The sequence below is a fragment of the Nicotiana tabacum genome, chromosome 7, assembly GCF_000715075.1.
Source record: "Nicotiana tabacum cultivar K326 chromosome 7, ASM71507v2, whole genome shotgun sequence".
NCBI lineage: Eukaryota > Viridiplantae > Streptophyta > Magnoliopsida > Solanales > Solanaceae > Nicotiana > Nicotiana tabacum.
Window position 1 is genome coordinate 109,068,113 of NC_134086.1, and position 19,480 is coordinate 109,087,592.

Consider the following 19,480-nt stretch of genomic DNA (forward strand, 5'->3'; position numbering starts at 1 on the left):
ATCTACTGCAACATAAGGCTAAGTTAGATTAAACAATTTCTTATCTGTTTAAGACTGTTGAAATCAAAATGATGTTTGGGACCTTGTTCGAACTGTTAAGTCATATACCTGGGTTTGAATGAGGATCTTTGGTTGGAGTTCACTGTTATCTAGAGTCAGAATAGTGTATGATTAATTCATAGTTAGTATGTAGTTGGTATTTTGCATATGTGAGCTTAATGAATTTTTTAAAAAAAAAAAGAGAATCATGTTCTTATTGTCTTCATTAAAGGTAGATTATATGATTTAGATAACCATGTGTTAGATGCCTGTGTTTCAATAGGCTTATAATTGAAGAGTTTTTTAGGGGTGTTGGGCCTGACGCAGGTCCCAAAGCAGTCAACCCATGGTTGTATTGTATCACCCTGTTGTGGACTCAATTCAGGGTCCAATATCATTCAGCATTTCTAGGTTTATTAAATGTTGCTTGATTCGATAATAAAAGGATTTTGGAAAAAAGTTCAACTAGAAATTTTCATTCAGTTCCGGTTTCTTTAAGCCTATAGGTAATATGTGTAACACGACTCTGCATGGCTTTTTCTTGAAAGTCTGGGAGCTGGGGTCAATGCTGGCACTGCTGAGAAAATGACCAATTCGTTTGGGCTGCTCTTTACTCGCTCATTCTCTTGGGCTAAGTTCAACCCAGATTCCCAACGCTTGTCCATAATTTCCTTGTTAGCTATGTATTACTTCGTCCCATGCAAATATTAATGTCCCTTAGACTTAATTAAGCGCCTTGTAGGTTGATGTGTGCCATATTAAGCAAATTATAATGTATGGCCCTCAAAAGTTAGATCAAGACATCACTTAAAGGAAATAGACTTGAGGTGTTCCATAAGCAATTAACTCATCCATGGCCCTCACGCATGTTATAATTTAGTTATTAAAAATGAACTTCGTAGTTTGCTTTAGGCGCGCTAATTAATTATCACAGTTATTACTAAAACCCGGGGTACATTTCATGTGGCCCGATTCTAATTTCCAATGAGGTTAAGTTGAATGTGTCGTGAATCATAGGTGCATTTCATGTAACGTGGCTTGCGATGTGTTTTAAATAACCTTGAACTTTCCCGAAATATTAAAAGCAGTTAAAAAGTAAAAGGGCACGTAGGTTTAAAATATGTAATTAATTAGATAATTAGGCCAATAGTAATAGTTGAGCGACCGTGCTAGAACCACAGAATCCGGGAATACCTAACACCTTCTCCCGGGTTAACAAAATTTCTTACCGAATTTCTGTGTTCACGGACCATAAAACAGAGTCAATCTTTCCTTGATTCGGGATTTGAACCGGTGACTTAGGACACCATAAAATATCTCAAGTGGTGAATCTGATTTTTAAATAAAATAATAGCATTTCGATTGTCACCTAAATTGGAAAAGCCTCCCTTATACCTTTCCCGAGGTAGGAAAAAGGAGGTGTGAAAGCTCTGGCGACTCCACTGGGGAAAAGAACCCAGAACCTCTGGTTTTGGGTTCAGCGTTCGAGCTTAGAATAACTGTTATAGTTGGCTTTTATTTATTATCTGATTTTTATATGTTTGAGCCTAATGTGCTAATTGCCTCTTTTTACCGTTTTGATATTGTTTGGACTGTATATAAACTGTTACGAAACCCTCCTCTCTCTGAGTCTTCTAAATCATCTGGGAAGTGTGCACTTCGTGTGACTTCTCTTTTGTTAGAGTCATATCCCAATTTTAGAACGAGGTTCGGACAAGTTGTAAAGCTGGTGAAGCTTCTGTATTCCCGGTACACTGCCCCCCCTCCCCCCCGGCTCGAGCCGTCCGCTAGGGTAAGCCAGGTCTAGAACAAATAAACCAAGGTTTTTAAACCTTGAATCTCATACCGGATCCCTAGTAGGAACGTTTGTTGCATCACATGCATTTGACTTTGGGGACTCAACACAAGGGTTGGGTCCGTCTAAAACAGATGTATCCAAAATAACAGACCATCTTGATGCATCCTATGTGCTACATGTTGCATTTCTTCAAGGGTAAAAGGGTCATTTGGCGGACCAATGATAATTGAGGGCGAATGAAAAAAGAAAAAAAAAAGAAAAAGAGGGGGTGAAGGGTGAGGATAAAGCGAGTAGGGCCCAATTATATTTTCTGTCTCGTTTTGTTAAGAAAAAAAGAGCTTGAAAATTCAAAAACAAAAAGATTTGCACTTTTTCATCATTTTCCAAAAATTAGAAAATCAAAAAAGGAAAAAGAAAAAAATCCAAAAAGAGTTTACATATTTCATCATTTTTTAAGGAAAAGACAAAAAAATATATTTTCTCTAAATTAATTATTTTTTTAATTTCTCGCCCGTATCCAATTCGCCCGAACTACGCGAACCTGATTCTCGTCCCTCGGGGTGGGATACGTAGGCAACCCACATAGGGTCCGGTCTTCCTAGTGAGTCTTAGGTTCTTGGTTTCGCGGGGTCTTAGCCAAATCTTGCATTTTTAGCCACATAGGTTAGTTTTAGAAAAATAGTCACAATCATGTCTTGCATGTGTCCAGTAGGGAGTGTTATTGTCTTACATAGTGTTCTAGGTCTTTAACTTTATTTGGTATTAATTTTTTCATACAGGTGTGGGTTTACTTTGCGGAGCTTGAGCACGACAAATACCCCAGGACCATCCAGTCAGGATCAGGAGTTGCTTAAGAAGATGTTATTTTTAATTTATTTTTTTATGTTTTAGATCTGTTTTTATGTCATCTTTTATCTTCAAGTTTTGTACAGTAATATCAAGTTGTTTGTTATTGTATTTTCTATTTTGTATTTGAAAAATGTGTTATAACTCGAAAATCCAAAAAAGAGAGGTTTTGAGGTGGTTTTCCTTTAGGAAATTAATATCTAGAAGTCAAAATAATAAATTGCTTTTATATTTCCTTTTAGTACATTAAGACTAAAAATTCAAAAAAAAAAATTCTTTTAGTAGCTCATTAGAAGTTTTCTTTAAGATATTAATTCCAAAAATCCAAAAAGATTTTTTTTGAGGTTCTTCTTTGGGAAATTAATGAAAAATGATTTTTTTTTATTTTCATTAGAACTTTAGTATATTGTACATAGAAGAAAAAAAACATAATTTATCCTTTGTTTATCTTTGAAGTTTCTTCCTTAGGTAATTAAGAGTTGAAATCCAAAAACAGTTTTTTTTTTATCTTTTTCATTTCTCGTTCAAAATCTTTCTTCAGGGATATCAAATGAAAATTCAAAATATTTTTCTTTGGTTCATTCTTTAGATTTCCTTCCTAAAAAAAGAATAAAAAATATCTTTCGCTTCTAGGATTTTTCCTTAATAGAGTATTTGTTTCAAAAAGAAAAAAAAATATATGCTCGTTAAGCTTGAGTTTAGAATAGGTTATAGAACATTAAGTCTAGAAAATTCAAAAAAAAAAAGATTTGCTTCTTTTATTTCTCTTTTCTCATCAGAGTAGTCATTAAGGTAATAAACAAAAAAAAGGAAAAAAGAAAAAAGAGAGAATGTTAGTTTGTTTACTTTATTCCCTATCTTCCCGAACTATGTAAAGATCTGATTCATGCGGTGTCATGATACGTAGGCAACCTACATAGGTTTCGATCGAATCATTTTTTTATATTGAAAGAAAAAGAAAAGAAAAAGAAAAAGAAGGAATCAAAAAAAAGGGAAAGAGGATGAAGTTATGGGATGTGAGAAATGAGAAGAAAGAAAAGAATGATAATTAGAAAACAAAAATCAAGGAAAATGAGCAAGCCAAGAAGAGCTAGAAAAGAAAAAAAAGAGAATATGGAAATGAACAAAATTAGGATGACGCCAAGTGACCTTGTGACCCTCGAAGTCACTCTAGTACTGTTAATTGTTGCTAGGTGCATTGCACGCAATGTGATATTTTTAACTGTTAAATGCCCTAATGCTAACAGGATGTCCTTATTTTGTTCCTTTTTTTATCTTTATTATAAAGAAGGGTGGTTAATTTGTGGTTCTTAAAGTGGTAACTCTTCTCTACAACATAAAGTCGAAAGGCAATGGCAGAAGACAACAGAATTGAGTTGGTTGGTGCTGGTGCCCAAAAGCAATTGGTTGAACAGGGCAGTGGGTTAGTTGAAGAGGTAAGGATGTTAAGACAACACATTGCAGACATGTATAAGGCTTGGATGACCGGGAAGGCACTACCCCCGCCACCACCTAGCTTCTTAGATGCTACCCTTACCCAAACTCCGACCATAGTGCCAGATGATCTCCCATACTCTCCAGATCCACTTGCTCATCACAGCTTTTCAAACCACCCTAGTATTCCCATCACTCATCCTCCAATTACCTCTCCCCAAAATTGCCCTCTTGTCATAACCACTATCCCTATGATCTCAACTTCCTAACAATATTCCCTTCATGGATCCGACAATGAACATCCACTCAGAGCCCATGATGCCCAATATTACCCCTCAGAGATTGCCCACAAGGTTCCTGACTCATACAATCAGAGCCTTCGGAATGAGCCTCATGTTAAAAATGAAAAGTCCACAGGAAAAGAAGGGCGACATGAGCTATCCAAAAAGCTGAAAGGGTCTAAAACGGCAAAGCTTAATTTAAATGATGGACATGGAGATCCAGTAGCCTATCTGAGAGGTTACTGCAGTGAAATGAGAAGTGTTGGCGGGAAAGATAATTTGTTGATGGCATATTTCAGCGAGAGCTTGACTGGGGCAGCCTTGTAATAGTATACTCATCAAGATCTCAATAAGTGACATGCATGGGATGACATGGCTCAGGATTATATTCGACACTTTCAGTACAATCTAGACATTATCCCAGGCCGTTCCTCCCTATCTCAGATGGAAAAGAAACCCAAGGAAAGTTTTAGGGATTTTTGGTTTAGATGGAATGAACAAGTTGCTCGGGACAGTATTCCCATTGATAGAAAAGATGTTGCTGAGCCCCGCCAACGACAGGATCCAGTGGGCATTCCTGCTCAACGCTTTCATCCTCAATGTCGACCCCGTGGATATCCTCGTGCTCCAAATATTTTTCCCAAATGCTACTTCTCTCCACAAAAGCCCCAAAGTCATACCTCACCTTCCCAGTACCCTATCCACAATGCACTGCCATATGCTCCACACCCACGAGACCTACGATGGCTTGCACCATTTCTGCAAATATCTTACCTGCCTCCTCAAGCACATCAACCACCTACCCGCAAAAGGTTCCAACCGAGGTCAGAATACAAAATGAGAAGGCAGTAGCAAAGAAAAAAGTCTTTCACTCCTATTGGAGAATCATATGTCAGTCTGTTCCAAAGGCTGGGGCAATTGGACATGTTGAAGCCGATTCAGATAAAAATGCCAAACCCTCTTCCAAAGAATTTTGATTTTTCTAAAGGTGCAAATGTTGCTCTAATACCATGGGGCATGACATAGAAAAGTGTTGGCATCTGAAAGGAGCCATCCAGAAGCTTATTGATGCAGGTGGCATTACCGTGCAAAATCCAAATGCAGCAGATACTAGACAAAGTCCATTGCCTGTTCATAATGAGACGCATATGGTGAACATGATTTGTGTGGAAAAGGAATATAAGAACTCTTCTAAGATCCTCGGAGGGCCACTTGCCGCAAAGCTTTCAGCACTATCACTCTTGGTTCTGGAAGTTGATCCTAAGAACGAGTCGGCCAAAGGGACCCAAAAGCAATTTGCTAAGGACAATGCAATGAAGACTTGTGAAGGTTCTAGCAATGTTGATGCGGAACCCAGTGGCTAGGATGTTGATCTTGGTTATTGGAAAAATGCTCCTTTATTGGAGTCTTGGTGGTTCATTTTGCTCTAATTTCTGTTGTCCGGGTTATTTCGGGGTTGTAATCCGAATATTGTCTTGTGCCTCAAACCTTTCTATCCTTTTTATTTTTTGCCTAGTTCCTTTAATCGTAGTAACTCATGTAGTGTTATCTAGGTTTGTTCCAAGGTTGAAACCCAATTTATTTTTCTTGTTTTGTTGTTCAAACTCTTTCACCCGCCTGTCTAATGCAAGTTTCTGTTTTCTGTTATTTCTAGTCATTTTTGTTTAGTTCTTTTTTTTCCTTTTATAGTTCTTTTCATGCTGACTCTAGTGACATGACATGAACACATAATTATAGGTCTAGTCTTAAAAGTTAGTTTAATCATGAAGCAATGAAACAATTTTGAAGATAATGGGAACACTTGAGGGAAATAAGTATAGATTTGGACATTTTGAGGTCATTTGAAGCCCAAACTGTGTGAAACTGAGGCAGTTAATTTGGAAAGTTAATAGGATGATAAGGATTCGTTAAAGGAGAGTTCATCCCAGACAATTTGAAGCAAGCAACTTTGAGTTCAAGTGCATCTCAAGTTACAAGATAAAGTCAATAAAGTTTTCTCCGAATTGACGGAGGGTATCCATTGTGAAGGAGAAATTGCCCAATGAGAGTTCTGTACTTGATAAGGCGCTAAATAAAAGTGGAAGGCATATCAGTGATATCAATGCCGAAGCTGCAAAAGAAATATTGTGTGTGCTCTTCAATTTTCATCCTCAAGTTGCATGTGTTGTACTTGGCATTTTAAGGGATTGGGAGGCCCTCTTTCAGCTACCCAAACACTTATACCATTCGATACCCTTTTGAGCATATGTCTAATTTCTTTGACCTCCCCTCTTTTGGAATCAAGTTAGAGTCATGTGAAAAAAAAGTTCATGTCCCCATTGGTTTATTTTAGAAAAAGAAGAAGAGAAAAGTAGAGATAAAAAAGGGGAAAAAAGAAGAAGAAAAAGAAGGAAAAAGAAAAAAAGAAGGAGAAAGAAAAAAAAGAGAAAAGAAAAAAAGGAAAAGAAAGAAAAAGAAAAGAAAAGGCAAATAGTAACAAAAAGTAGTTTTGAGAACTACGTTTGACCTGATTCTTGTCACCACAAGATACGTAGGCAGTCTTACGGTTCGGTCATACCAAATAAAATATTTCATAATCCCACGAAGTCGAGAGTGGGAAATTCTATAAAAAAAAGAAAGGAGGGAAAAATAGATTCAAATTCCCCTGTTTTAGAAATTGGGGCAAAGTTGTTAGAATGGATTCCAAAAGTTGCAAACAAATTAACCCCGTTGTCTTAGTTATCTTGAGTCTTTATGATATCCTTTCTTTCTAACCCTGTCCAAAGCCACATTACAGTCCAAAAAAGACCTCTCGGATAATCTTTGAGAGTGCTGAGTTTAGACATGCCAAGGGTATATGATGTTATTACCATGGTTAATGCCTTGTCATCTACAAAATCAGAGGAAACAAGAAGAAATGAACAAAATGAGAGAGTCTTATTAGTGAAAACCTTCACAGGCACCATAAGGCGATGGTGAGTTGATAGAGAGAACAAAATGAGAGAGGCTTGATGGTGAAAACCCTTCAGGCACTACAAGTCGAATACGGATCGTGAATCAAATTGGATAATTGGAACATTAAAGCCCAGTTTCATGGTTTAGGGGTATAACAAGATTTGAACATCAGACTTGCTTGACAGATTAGGCCATAGGTACATGTCATGGTCATACATCTGATAAGTTTCTACTTTGTAGTTTTCTTGTTAGGAATCATCTCTTTCTATTGTCCTTTACTCTGTTCCTTTTGTCTTGTTTACAATTTGCCACCAGTTTTCCAATTGCATCTGGCTAGTACATCAAAGTGGCATAAGTTTTGAAAGAACAACTGTCATGACCCTAAACTCGACTTGGTCGTGATGGCGCCTCTCGTGAAGACAAGACCAGCGAACTATTCCCAATTCACCTTTAAACAGTTAAACAGTAATAACAGCCTAAGCATGGGTAAATAAACCAAAGTCTAAGCAAAAGATAGTATAATGTGCGGAATACAGCCCAAACACAGCCCGATACCAGGATGTCACAAGTCACAAGCATCTAACAACACAGAATACCCCAAAGTAACTACAGAGTTTAGTACAGAACTAAGGACATAAAGGAAAAGAGATATGGAGGAGATCCGGAACGCCAATAGCTACCTAAAGACTCCTCGGATCCGCCTGAAGCTGGAAATGATCAGCACTCGGGAGCGGGACCAACTACGCCTGAATCTGTACACAGGGTGCAGGGAGTAAAGTGAGTACTCCAACTCAGTGAGTAACAAATGTAAACAAAGACTGAAAGCAAGAAAACACGTAAGGCACAAGGCATTCTATAATGAAGCAGTAAAACCATTTAAAAATAGTAAACCAGTTAAAAGATAAGAAAAATCCTTTTTCAGCAAGTAAGCAGATAGTTGACAGTCAATTAAGGAAAAATAAACACGTAAAGGCTCGCCCCTCGGGCATAGTATCAACAAATCTGCTCATCGGGCAACATCTCAGAACAGTACCAGCCCCTCGAGCAATCACATAGAACAATACCATCCCCTCGGGCTCGATCTCACATCACAATGGCTACCCACACTCACTGGGGATGTACAGACTCCTGGAGGGGCCCCTTACGGCCTAAGCGCAATATCAAGCCACCTCGTGGCATCATCACTAGGCCCTCGGTCTCATATCAATCAAGCCACTTCGTGGCGTACATATCTCAGTCCCTCGGTCTCATAATCAGTATCAAATATTTCCTCATAATATAGGCTCTCGACCTCACTCAGTCAAAAAAGTCCTCACAAGCCACTCGGGCAATAGTAAAACAGTGTTTCTCAGCCCAAACATCATTTAAGTATTAAAACTGAGTAAACATGGCTGAGTACGAATACAGTGAAATATAACATGACTGAGTTCAAGTATAAAGTCAAAACAGTGAGGAAATACCAGTAAAAATCCCCGAAGGGTTCAAATAGTTGGCACACGGCCCAAATATGACATTCGACCCAAATCATGCTGATAGCAAATAGATTTCAGTCAAATACGCGATAAAATCATCAATCAGGACAGACCAAGTCACAATCCTCAATAGTGCACGACCCCACGCTCCTCACCTCAATATAGCACTACGATGTGCAATATGGGGTTTCAAACTCTCATAACATCATTTTACAATCATTACTCACCTCGAACCGGTCAAATCTCTAGCTCGCGACGCCTTTGCCCTTTGAATCAGCCTCCACTTGCGTCGAATCTATCCAAAATCAGAAAGAGGACATCAAAATATGCTAAGGGAACAAAGCCCAAGCGAAAATAATCAATGTACAACATAAATCCCGAAATTACCAAAACCCGACCCCCAGGCCCACGTCTCGGAATTCAAAATTTTTTACATCAATAGATTCCTTATCTCCCCACGAGTTCATACGTATCAAAAGATCTGAAATCCGACCTCAGATGGTCCTTCAAATACTCAATCAAAGGTCTAAATTTCAAGCCCTAGTTCTTCAATTTTTGGCTTTATTTCCATGATTATTTAGGTGGAATTCACATTAGAATCGAGTTTTAAGTCCAAGAATCTTACCTCCAAGTGATTCCCCTTGAATCCCTCTTCAATCCCCTTCAAAAAGCTCCAAAAATGACCAACAATGGAAGAAATAAACCCCATCTTCGTAGACAAGACAACCTTTTAAACCTTCTCCCAGGACTAATTTCCTTCTTCGCGTACGCGGTCAAAGCCTCGCGTTCGTGAAGTACAAAAATTCCGTTGACCAAAACTCTTCTTCGCAAACGCGACCCCACCATCGTGAACGCGATGACTTAGCCTCACGAACCTATGCAAATGCGACCAAGCCTCTCGCGAATGCGATGATTACTTATCCGGCCCTTCGCGAACGCGAAGGCCAAACCTGACGCCTCACTTCCTGACCCTTCGCGAATGCGAGGGTCCACTCGCGAACGCGAAGATCAAAATACCTGCAACAGCTGAAACCATTTTTTGCAATTTTCTTAACTTAAAATGATCCGTTCAACCCCTCGAAACTCACCCGAGGCCCCCGGGACCTCAACCAAAGTCACAAACATATCCCAATACCTTATCCAAACTTGTTCCAATCTTTATAACACCTCAAGCAACATCAAATCAACCAAAACACATCGGATTCAAGCCTAACTTTCTAAAATCTTCCGAATTTCGCTTTTGATAAAAAAACCCAACCAAACCACGTTCAAATGACCTAAAAGTTTGCACACACATCCCAAATGACACAACGGAACTACTGCAACTCTTGGAATTCCATTCTGTCCCCTATATCAAAATATCACCTACCAACAGGAAATCGCCAAAATATCAACTTCGCCAATTCAAGCCTAAATCTACTCTGAACCTCCAAAACTCATTCCGATTGCACTCCTAAGTCATAAATTACCTCCCGAAGCTAACCGAACCATCGGAACTCACATCCGAGCCTTCTAACATATAAGTCAACATCCGGTTGACTTTTCCAACTTAAACTTCCTTAAAAGAGACTGAGTGTCTCAAACCTTACCAAAATCATTCCGGATTTGATCCGACCAACCCAATACCACAAAACACAAATAACAAAGCAATAAAAAGCAGAAATGGGGGAAACAGAGCGGTAGCTCATGAGACGACTGACCGGGTTGTTACATCCTCCCCAACTTAAACAAATGTTCGTCCTCGAACGAGTCAAGAAACATACCTGAAGCCTCAAACAGGTGAGAATATCTACTCCGCATCTCCCGCTCGATCTCCCAGGTAGCCTCCTCCACGGGCAAACCTCTCCACTGTACTTTCACTGAAGCTATATCCTTTGACCTCAACTTTCAAACCTGACGACCCAAAATGGCTACTGGCTCCACATCATTGATCAAATCATCATCCAACTGAACCGTGCTGAAATCCAAAACATGAGACGGATCCCCAATATACTTTCGGAGCATAGATACATGAAATATCGGATGCACACTCGATAATCTGGGTGGCAAAGCAAGCTCATAAGCCACCTCCCCAATCCTCCGAAGCACCTCAAAAGGCCCAATGAACCGAGGACTCTGTTTTCCTTTCTTCCCAAATCTCATAACACCCTTCATGGGCAAAACCTTCAAAAGAACCTTCTCACCAACCACGTAGGACACATCTCGCACCTTCCTGTCAGCATAACTCTTTTGTCTCGACTGCGCTGTATGAAGCCTCTCCTGAATTACCTTCACCTTTTCTAAAGCATCCTGTACCAAGTTTGTCCCCAATAGCCTAGCCTCACTGGGCTCGAACCAACCAACTAGAGATATACACCGCCTCCTATACAAAGCCTTATATGGATCCATTTGAATACTCGACTGATAGCTATTGTTATAAGCAAACTCTACAAGCGGTAGAAATTGATCCCATGACCCTCCAAAATCAATGACACAAGCACACAACATGTCCTTCAATATCTAAATAGTGCGCTCAAACTGCCCGTCTGTATGAGGGTGAAAAGCTGTGCTCAACGCAACCTAAGTACCCAACTCTCGCTGCACAGACCTCCAAAACTGCGATTTAAACTGAGTGCCCCTATCTGAAATTATGGAAACTCGGACACCGTGCAAACGAACAATCTCCCGGATATAGATCTCTACCAACCGCTCTGAAGAATAGGTAGTACACATAGGAATGAAGTGCGCGAACTTGGTCACCCAATCCACAGTCACCCAAATAGCATTGAACTTCCTCAAAGTCCGTGGAAGTCCAACTACAAAGTCCATAGTGATCCTCTCCCACTTCCACTCTGGAATATCTATTCACTGAAGCAAGCTACCCGGTCTCTGATGCTCATATTTCACCTGCTGACAATTGAGACACCGAGCTACAAATCCTACAATGTCTGTCTTCATTCTTCTCCACCAATAATGCTGTCTCAGATCCTGATACATCTTCACGACACCCGAATGAATGGAATACCGCGAGCTATGGGCCTCCTCCGGAATCATCTCCCGAAGCCCATCCACATTGGGTACACAAATCCGACCCTACATCCTCAACACCCCATCATCACAAATGGTCACATCTCTAGCATCATCATGCTGAACTCTGTCCTTAAGGACAAGCAAATGCGGATCATCATACTGGCGCTCTCTGATGCGATCATATAAGGAAGACCGAGAAACCACACAAGCCAATACCTGACTAGGCTTCGAAATATCTAACCTCACGAACCGATTGGCCAAGGCCTGAAATTCGACTGCAAGAGGTCTCTCCCCAACTGGAATATATGCCAAACTCCCCATACTCACCGCCTTTCGGCTCAAAGCATCGGCCACCACATTGGCCTTTCCCGGATGGTACAATATAGTGATATCATAATCCTTAAGCAACTCCAACCACCTCCGCTGCCTCAAATTAAGATCCTTATGCTTGAACAAGTGCTGGAGGCTATGATGATCAGTAAACACCTCACAAGACACACCATATAAGTAATGTCTCCAAATCTTCAATGCGTGAACTATGGCAGCCAACTCTAAATCATGAACGAGGTAGTTCTTCTCATGGGGCTTCAACTAACGATAAGCATAAGCAATAACTCTACCCTCCTACATCAATACACAACCAATGTCAACTCTCGAAGCATCACAATACACGGTATATGAACCTGAAGCTGATGGAAAAACTAACACTGGAGCTGTGGTCAAAGCTGTCTTGATCTTCTGAAAGCTCTCCTTACACTCATCCGACCATACAAATGAAGCAATCTTCTAAGTCAACTTGGTTAAGGGCGATGCGATAGATGAGAATCTTTGAACAAAACAGCGATAATAACCCGCCAAACCAAGAAAGCTGCGAATCTCTGTGGCTGAGGACGGTCTGGGCCAACTCTGAATCGCCTCTATCTTCTTCAGATCAACCTAAATACCCTCACTGGACACCACGTGCCCTAAGAAAGCCACTAAACCGAGCCAAAACTCACACTTAGAGAATTTTGCATAAAGTTTCTCCTCTCTCAATCTCTGCAACACAACTCTCAAATGCTCCGCGTGCTCCTCCTGACTACGTAAATATACCAGAATATCATGAATGGAGACTATGACAAACGTGTCAAGATAAGGCCGAAACACGTTGTTCATCAAACGCATGAACGCTGCTGGGGCATTAGTCAACCCAAAAGACATCACCAAGAACTCATAATGACCATATCGGATCCTGGAAGCTGTCTTAAGAATATCTAAGTCCTTGATCTTCAGTTGGTGATAACTTGAACGGAGATCAATCTTGGAGAACACCCTCGCTCCCTGAAACTGGTCGAATAAATCATCAATGCGAGGTAAGAGATACTTGTTCTTAATTGTCACCTTGTTCAATTGCCTATAATCAATGCACATCCTCATAGTGCCATCCTTCTTCTTCACAAATAGAACCGGCGCACCCTAAGGTGACACACTAGGCTGAATGAACCCTTTGTCAAAGAGTTCCTAAAGTTGTTCTTTTAATTCCTTCAACTCTAATGATGCCATATGATACGGTGGAATAAAAATGGAGTGAGTGCTCGGCACTGGGTCAATACCAAAATCAATATCCCGGTCTGGTGGCATGCCCGACAGGTCTGCAGGAAACACATTGGGAAAATCCTCACAACTGGAACAGAATCAATACTGGGCTTTCAAGACTGACATCCCTCACGAAGGTAAGATACGAAAGACAACTCTTCCCAACCATACGTTGGGCTTTCAAGAATGAGATCACTCTACTGGGAACATAATCAGTCACACCTCGCCACTCAATTCGTGGCACACCCAGTATAGCCAACATGACTATCTTAGCATGACAGTCTAGAATAGCACGACACGGAGATAGCCAATCCATGCCCAAAATGACATCGAAATCCACCATACATAATAATAAAAAATCTACACGAGTCTCCAGACCCCCAATAGTCACCACACACGACCGGTACACACGGTCTACAACAATAATATCGCCCACCGGGCTAGATACATGAACAGGTGAAGCAAAAAACTCATGGGGCATACCCAAATAACAAGCAAAGTATGATGACACATAAGAAAAGGTGGAACCGGGATCAAATAATATAGAGGCATCTCTATGGCAGACTGAAACAATACCTGTAATGACAACATCTGAAGCAATAACATTGGGTCTGCCTGAAAGTACATAGAAATGGGCCTGACCGCCGCTTGATCGACCTCCCCCTCTGGGGCGACCCCTAGCTGACTGACCTTCACCCCTAGCTGACTGAGCGAGTGATGGTGAAGTAACTGGCGCTGAAGCCGATGACTGACCCCTCTGCTGAGATGAACTCGCGAGACGACAAGGGCACTGCCTCCACATATGAATCATCTCACCACACTCATAACAACTCCCAAGTGCTGGAGAAAGGGACTAAAGGGAACCCCTCGCACCGGAGTGACTAGCAGATGCACTCGGCATAGAAGAGCCCTGAAATGATGGAGCACGAGACGAACTCTGAGTTGGAAGGGCACTAAGTGATGACTGGCCCTGATGAGAACTGTGAGAACCATGACCCGATAACGCCTTACGATAACCTAGGCGAGCTGGCTGAGCATGCCTAAATGGACGACCTCTACCGTGCTGAAACTGACCCCTCGAAGGAGTACCACTGTAACTACCAGATCCTCGAGGTCTCTTAACCTCCCTCTTCTTGCCCTCCTGGCGACGAATAGACTTAATCTCATGGGAAATATCCACAACCTCCTCGAATGTAGCACCAATCACCCTCTCTCTAGTCATGAGAATACAAAGCTGATAAGTGAGGCCATCAACAAACCTCTTAATCCTCTCTCTATCTATCGGAACCAACCAAATAGCATGACAAGATAACTCGGAGAACCTCATCTCGTACCGCGTCACAGTCATCTCTCCCTGACGCAACCACTCAAACTCTCTACGCAGCTCCTCTCTGTGGGACTACGGCACATACTTCTCTAGAAAGAGAACTGAGAACTGATGCCAGGTAAGAGGTGCTATACCAATAGGCATATGCCTCTCAAAAGCCTTCCACCAAGTAAAAGAAACACCAGAAAACTAATAAGTAGTGAAAGCGACCTCGCTGGTCTCCAGAATACCCGCTGTACGAAGCATTCTCTGACACTTGTCTAACAAAACTCTGGGCATCCTCATCCTCTACACCACTGAAGGCCGGAGGCTGCAGTCTACCAAACCTCTCCAACCTACGCTTCTCATCCTCTAGCATAACAGGAACTACACAGTCCTGAGCAGCTACAACCGGCTGGGCTGGATGTGCCCCCGGCGTCTGAAGTCCCTGCACGACCTACTCAAGTGTGCGAGCGGCGCGAGTCTGATTGCCTCCCCCAGCTTGAGAAGTAGCTGCAGCTGTAGTGGCTAAAACCGCCTAAGCTAGGCTAGTGCAAACTGATAAGATCTAAGCCAAGGCCTCCTGAAGACCCGAAATCATAATGGGCACAACTGGTGCCTGAGCTGGTGCTGCAAGAGCGTCCATAACTAGGACCTGATCCTGAACTGGGAAAGCTGGTGGATCTGCAGGTGCTGTTCTAGCTGCTCTGTCCCTACCACGACCACGACCGCATCCTTGGCCTCTAGTGGCCATGGCTGGTGGTACTAGTGGTCGTCCATCCTGACCGATAGCGCATGTCCTCACTATCTGTGAGAGAATAGAATAACAGAAGTTTAGTACTCGGATCAACCAATTCGCACAACAAGAATTTCAAGAATATGATGTTTTTCCTAAAGGTTCTGTAGCCTCTTGAGGATAAATACAAACGTCTCATTACCGATCCGCGAGACTCTACTAAACCTGCTCATGACTCGTGAGACCTATGTAACCTAGGCTTTGATAACAACTTTCATGACCCTAAACCTGACCCGGTTGTGATGGAATCTCTCGTGAAGAAAAGGCTAGCCAACTATTCCCAATTCACCTTTAAACAGTTAAACAGTAATAACAGCCTAAGCACGAGTAAATAAACTAAAGTCTAAGCAAAAAATAGTATAATGTGTGGAATACAGCCCAAACACAGCCCGATACTGGGGTGTCACAAGTCACGAGCATCTAACAACACAGAATACCCCAAAGTAACTACAGAGTTTAGTATAGAACTAAGGACATAAAGGAAAAGAGATAGGGAGGAGCTCCGGGCTGTGAACGCCAACAACTACCTAAAGACTCCTCGGATCCACCTGAAGCTGGAAATGATCAGCACTTGGGAGCGGGACCAGCTACGCTTGAATCTGCACACAGGGTGCAGAAAGCAAAGTGAGTACTCCAACTCAGTGAGTAACAAATGTAAATAAAGATTGAAAGCAAGAAAACATGTAAGGCACAAGGCATTCTATAATGAAGCAGTAAAACCATTTAAAAACAGTAAACCAGTTAAAGATAAGTAAAATCCTTTTTCAGCAAATAAGCAGATAGTTGACAGGCAATTAAGGAAAAATAAACACGTAAAGGTTCGCCCCTCGGGCACAGTATCAACAAATCCGCCCCTCAGGCAACATCTCAGAACAGTACTAGCCCCTCGGGCAATCACATAGAACAATAACAACCCCTCGGGCCCGATATCACATTACAATAGGTACCCGCGCTCACTAAGGGTGTACAGACTTCTGGAGGGGCCCCTTACGGCCCAAGAGCAATATCAAGCCACCTCGTGGCATCATCACTAGGCTCTCGGCCTCATATCAATCCAGCTACCTCGTGGAGTACATATCTCAGGCCCTCGGCCTCATAATCAGTATCAAATATTTCCTCACAACATAGGCCCTCGGCCTCACTCAGTCAAAAAAATCCTCACAAGCCACTCAAGCAATAGTGAAATAATGTTTCTCAGCCCAAACATCATTTAAAAATATAATTTAAGTATTAAAACTGAGTAAACATGGCTGGGTATGAAAACAGTAAAATATAACATGACTGAGTTCAAGTATAAAGTCAAAACAATGAGGAAATACCAGTAAAAATCCCCGAAGGGTTTAAATAGTTGGCACAAGGCCCAAATATGGCATTCGGCCCAAATCATGCTGATAGCAAATAGATTTCAGTCAAATACGCAGTAAAATCATCAATCGGGACGGACCAAGTCACAATCCCCAATTGTGCATGACCCCACGCTTGTCACCAAGCATGTGCCTCACCCCAATATAGCACTACGATGTGCAATCCAGGGTTTCAAACACTAAGAACATCTTTTACAATCATTACTCACCTCAAACCGGTCAAATCTCTAGCTCACGATGCCTTTGTCCCTCGAATCGGCCTCCACTCGCGTCAAATCTATCCAAAATAAGAACGAGGACATTAAAATATGCTAAGGGAAAGAATCCCAAGCGAAAACAATCAATGTACAACATAAATCCCGAAATTACCAAAACCCGACCCCCGGGCCCATGTCTCGGAATTCAAAATTTTTTACATCAATAGATTCCTTATCTCCCCACGAGTTCATACATATCGAAAGTACAGAAATCCGACATCAAATGGTCCTTCAAACCCTCAATCAAAGGTCTAAATTTCCAGGCCCTAGTTCTTCAATTTTTGGCTTAATTTCCATGATTATTTAGGTGGAATTCATATTAAAATAGGGTTTTAAGTCCATGAATCTTACCTCCAAGTGATTCCCCTTGAATTACTCTTCAATCCCCTTCAAAAAGCTCCAAAAACGACCAACAATAGAAGAAATAAACCTCACTTTCGTGAACAAGACGACCTTTTAAACCATCTGCCCAGGCCTAATTTCCTTCTTCGCGAACGCGATCAAAGCCTCGCGTTCACGAAGCACAAAAATCCCGTTGACCAAAACTCTTCTTCGCGAATGCGACCCACCATCGCGAACACGATGCCTCAGCCTCACCAACCTACGCAAACGCGACCAAGCCTCTTGCGAACGTGATGATTACTAATCCGGCCCTTCGCGAAAGCGGAACTCGCCTTTGAGAATGTGAAGGACAAACCTAACGCCACCCTTCCTGACCCTTTGCGAACGCAAGGGTCCACTCACGAACGCGAAGACCAAAATACCTGCAACAGGTGAAACCATTTTCTGCAATTTTTCATAACTTAAAATGTCCGTTCAACCCCTCGAAACTCACTCGAGGCCCCCGGGACCTCAACCAAAGGCACAAACATATCCCAATACCTTATCCAAACTTGTTCCAATCTTCAAAACACCTCAAACAACATCAAATCAACCAAAACACATCGGATTCAAGCCTAACTTTCTAAAATCTTCCGAATTCCACTTTTGATAAAAAACCCAACCAAACCACGTCCGAATGACCTGAAATTTTGCACACATATCCCAAATGACACAACAGAACTACTGCAACTCTCGGAATTCCATTCTGACACCTATATCAAAATCTCACCTACCAACAGGAAATCGCCAAAATATCAACTTCGCCAATTCAAGCCTAAATCTACTCCGAACATCCAAAACTCATTCTGATCGCGCTCTTAAGTACAAATCACCTCCCGAAGGTAACTGAACCATCAGAACTCACATCCGAGCCCTCTAACACATAAGTCAACATCCGGTTGACTTTTCCAACTTAAACTTCCTTAAAAGAGACTGAGTGTCTCAAACCTTACCAAAATCATTCCGGATTCGATCCGACCAACCCGATATCACAAAACACGGATAACAAAGTAATAAGAAGCAAAAATGGGGGAAATGGAGTGGTAACTTATGAGATAACTGGCAGGGTCGTGACAACAGCGTGCACACTAAGTTGGTAACAATCAACGTGCTTTAGGGTTCATGTAAAATACAAAGGTTTGGTATATGTCAATTCATGAACAATGCAACAGGTAGAGGGTGTTGGGTTTTAACGGATCAAGTGTATTTTCTGTGATAAGGTTGATAGAGAAAGTGGTTAACCAATAACAAGCAAGGTCTTCCAAGAGGAAATCAAGTTATCATGGCAAGTGAAGGAGCAATAGACCTCAAGGCCAAGGCTAGTGCTTTAAGTCAGGAAGGAACAACATGCGCACTGAATGGGTGGCAAGTGACGTGTTTTGGGATTTATGTGAAACACAAAGGTTCAGTATATGTCAATGCATGAGCACAATGCAACAGATGAATGGTATTGGGTTTGAACGGACTAGAGTTATTTTCCGTGATAAAGGTGATAGAGAAAGTTGTCAGTCAATAAATAGGTAAGGTCTTTCGAGTTGAAATCACAATTATCATGGGAAGTGAAGAAGCAATCGCCCTCAAAGTCAAGGCCACAAACCAACCACCATATTTATAAACTCACAAGTTTTTTTTGTTTGAAAGAGGGACGAAAATTGTGTCCAAATCAAAGCTTAGAAGTTTGAATTTTTTTAAGTGTCGTGCCAAAATTTTGTCAGCACAAAGGCGGTTTGAGAAGGGGAAAGAAAAATTTGTTCGATCTACAGGAACCCTCCATGAGGAAAAGCATGGTTCAGGGGCAAGGAATTTTGTTCGTTCTGCAGAAATCCTCCAGGAAGAAAGCATAGCTCAGGTAAGTTCGCATTTTCAGGACCCTCCTGGATAATGGGATTTAATTTAAAATTTTCAGGACCCTCCTGGATAATGGAATTTAATTTAAAGTTCTTAGGACCTTCCTGGATAATGAGACCTAGTTAAGTTTTAAGACATTC